The 3,957-nt window shown below is 58.5% G+C and overlaps 1 pseudogene, besides 2 other annotated features; it reads left to right on the forward strand.

Moving 5' to 3' along the window:
- Tc00.1047053507903.19 lies at positions 1–3,957 on the forward strand (annotated as a pseudogene; the record flags this gene model as incomplete).
- Positions 1–3,957: a sequence feature (areas not merged during assembly with more than two copies in the genome that could not be assigned to a particular haplotype).
- Positions 2,727–2,777: a microsatellite.

Below are 3,957 nucleotides of genomic sequence, written 5' to 3' on the forward strand. Positions count from 1 at the left end.
GAGTTCCGCACCGCCTACGTTTTGTACGTGGCCGACGAGAATGGCGTTGCGTTTTGCGATCGGAGTGTGTGGTCAATACTTCAGAACGACTTTAAGCATGGCTCGTACTCGTCATCCATTGTACTTATGACAAGCAAGTGGTTACCACCATCCGACTCGCGCCTGACCATCTACGGTGTGTGCAACGAGGCAAAAGGCTCTCCTGTGACAGATTACGGAGAAGACCTCAATATTGGGACGCCCGTGACGGTGTTGGACTGTGGCGTGTGCACTGTGGACGCCGAGTGCTTTGCAGCGAGGACGAGCAGCATCAGCGGCTGTGAGTGCGTGTGCGCTGCTGGCGGCTACGGTGGCACTTGTCTGCCAGCTGCGGTTCCGGACGGCCTTGGGCCGTTCCCGCTCTCAGATGCGAAGGACACGGAGGTCCGCTGCGTGCACGGTGGCAGCATCAGCTCCGTGGACTATCCTGATCCTGGTGTGCGTGGTCTGTGCTTTGTCAACGTGACTTTCACCGCCGCGATCGTGCTGGACCTCTCGCGTTTCGACGCACCGGAGCAGACACTCAACATCACGCTGCTGCAGTGCGTCCTCGTGGGCCTGTCGGTCAGGGGAGTGGTGGGCGTGTGCACGTGAGCGTGACATCTTCGATGCTGGATTCTGGTGAGTTGGAGTTCAGGGGTTATTTTGGCACTGGATCCCAGATACTGGTGGCGGGCAGTGCGATTGTGTCGACGTTGAGCTACGCTATTGCCTTCTCGGATTTTTTTCTCGGTGCGACCTCGACGCTGTTGCTAATTGAAAACCGCATCGAGGGGAATAATAACGCAGTCTATATATCCGACACTGTTGTTGATGGTGGCGGAATCATTGTGAAGGGAAACGCGCTGTTATCAACGGCGGATGAGGACGAAGTGCAGACGGCCGTTTTTGTTGAAACTATTGATGTGAAGAAGGGCGGCTACATTGACGTTGAGAACAACACGATGAGCGCGGCTAATGGCATTTATTTTTTTGGGGATACAAACGTGGGCTCCGCGGGGCTGCTGAGAGTGGCGGACTGCACTCTTTTTGGCAGAGCGGGGTCTTTTTTTCCCGCGCTGTTGTATTTGGAAGGCTCTGTGACACTTCAGGGTGGTGCGCAGTGGCGTGTGGAGGGCAACAGCGTGGGCGCAGCCTCCCTAATAACTATGGAAGATACCCTGCACGAAATTCTTTTGTCGGGCAGCGGCACTACTGTGGCGCTCGCACACAACCGTCAGGTGGACGGGAGCATTGTCTTTTGCAACCTTTTTGCATCGAGCATTGTCGTGAAGCCGCCTGCGCGGTTGGTCGTTGGGTGCAACCCGCAGGGCGATGAGGAGGCGTCGTACGACGATGTGTTTCCGGAGGGCGTGGTGGTGTTCGGGTGCGGCACGTGCAACGACGACGCGGCGTGCTACATGCCCGGCACGGAGTCGGTGGACCGCGGCTCGTGCTCGTGCAGCTGCAAGGACGGATGGCATGGCGCGTCGTGTTTTCCCTTCGAGGTGCCCGACACGGTTGTGCCGCCCTTGCCGGAGAGAGCCGTCGACGGCGACACGAGCTGCGTATTGAACCAGACGCTGACGAGCCTCGCGCTGAACATGTGGAAGACGCACCACTGCTACGTGGGCGTGACATTCAGCGGCGTGGGTGCTGTGCTGACGTTTTTTTTTGACAGTATGCCGCTGCATCTCCCCATTAACATCACGATCACTGGGTGCACATTTCTTGAGGGTGCCGCGCTGCAGTTTGTTGGGGGTGCTGAGGCGGCCGAGTCAGCCGGCGTCCTGATCCGTGTGAGCCAGACGGTGATGCGGTCCTCCGTTGTTGCTTTTGCACTTGCCTTCCCGCAGCACTGCGACATCGCCGTCACGGAGGTTGACGTGGTGCAGTCATCCGCGGTCCATTTGCCGGACACCGTGAACAACATGTGTAGCGTATTGTTGCTGCACGACGTTGTGTTGACTGCTTCTTCGCTGTTGGTCAGCAACGTCAGGGCGCATGCCTTGAGGTACGGTGGTTTTGGTTTGTACTCGTTCGGTACGCTGACGCTGGTGGGTGGCAGCTCGCTTTACGCGCGGTACTGCAGCTTTGATGGGTACATGCATCTGTTGTACGTGTACATCCTCAGTGCGAGTGACCACTCCGTTTTTGCGCTGCTCAACAATACGATGGCCTCCGGGACAAGCTTCCTGTATCAGCACCACGGAGTTAGCGTGTCGGATCACAGCGTGTTGCGCGTGGTGGGGAACAGCGGTATCGTGGCCTGCGCCATCTACGCATATAATTTTTGGAGCGTCCAGGAGTCAAGCTGGTTGGATTGGCGCGACAACGATGTGGGAATGGGTGCGATGTTGCAGTTTTTTTTGCTTGATGCTAGTATTAGAATCGACAGTAGCAGTGTGGTGACGCTGACGGGCTGCAATATGGGCTCGACGGGGTTGTCGAGGCCTCTGCTATCGCAGGCTGGGGACGGCTACCGGTTCGTTGCTGGGTGTCTGACGGTTCTTGGACGACTGGTGACGACGGCGGCAGAACTGGAGCTGAACGGCATCACCAACGTGACGACGGTTGCTGCGTGCGGGGAGTGCACGAAGGACGGCGACTGCTTTGCACCGCTGACGACGGCGGTCAGCGACTGCGAGTGCCAGTGCGCTGCAGGAGGACACGGCGATGTGTGCGTCCCGGCGCCTGTGCCTGCTGGCCCGCCGCCGCCACCGCCGCCACCAGTGCCGCCCACACCGCCACCGCCGCCGGTTGGTGAGTGCATCAGCGACATGGAGTACCCCGAGGTGGCGCAGACTGTGGGCAGCGGGCTGTCGTGGCTGTGCTACCGCAACGTGACGTTCAGCGGGGGTGGGATGTTCCTGACGGTGCTGATTGGGGGGATGACGGGCGACGTGGCGAGCGTCACGTTCGATGGATGCACGTGGAGGGACGGCGCCGTGCTGTTGCTGTTGGGCAATGCGTACGCCGCTGTGGGGTCGCTGAAAATCGTCGTTACCGGCAACACGTTCCATGACGCGTTGCTTAGCCCGGAGGGTGGGTTCCCACCGCACACAGACATCACGGTCAGCGGGAACCGCTTCACGGTCACGAGGCTGATTTTTCGTTTGGGTTTGGTCATTGACAGACCGTCGTGTGTTGCGATGAATGAGCTGGCGATCAGCAACGACTCCGCGGTGGTGTTTACTGGCAATGTGTTTCAGACCGTGGCGACGTCGTCAAGCGCCATTAAAGTTGTCAAATATGCGCTTAGGGTGATGTGGCACTCCGTGTTTGCGGTGTTGGGCAACGTGTTTCACATGACTGGCGGCGACAGTACGCTGATACATCTTGAAGGTTATACCGAATTCTTGTCGCTGTGTGTACTGAACAGCTCTGCTGTGGTGATCCGAGGCAACGTTGTGACGAGGCCGGTGCAGTACTTCATGCTGTTTCTTTGGGTATTTTGTGTGGAGTCCCAGTCAGCGGTTGTTTTTCGGGACAACGACATGCAAGGAAGCTCGGCTGTTTTCTTTTCAAGCCACTCTTCCTACATTTACTACAACTCCTGGCTGCAGTTGAGCGGCAACGTCTGCCGCGTGTCCCCAGTGGGTGCTTTTGCTGTTTTGAGCCCCGAGGCGAACCTCCGCGACTCCATGGTGTCCGTGTCCGGCAACCGATTCATGTCCTGCACGGTCACGCCAACAATGCTGCAGATACCCTCATTTTCTAGCGACCTCACAAACGGAGCGATTTTGGCCGCGTGCAACAGTGTGAACGGCGTGGAGGAAGCGAAATACGTTATCCCGTCCGTGTACAACGCCACCGTCCTGACCTGCAGCGACCCATGCACCCTCGCAGCGTTGTGCTTCCCCGCGTACACGACGACGGCCTTGAGTGATGGCTGCGCCTGCACGTGCGCTGAGGGCGGCCACGGCGATGCGTGCCTGC

This window comes from Trypanosoma cruzi, genomic scaffold (assembly GCF_000209065.1).
Source record: "Trypanosoma cruzi strain CL Brener 1047053516531 genomic scaffold, whole genome shotgun sequence".
NCBI classification, from domain to species: Eukaryota; Euglenozoa; class Kinetoplastea; order Trypanosomatida; family Trypanosomatidae; genus Trypanosoma; species Trypanosoma cruzi.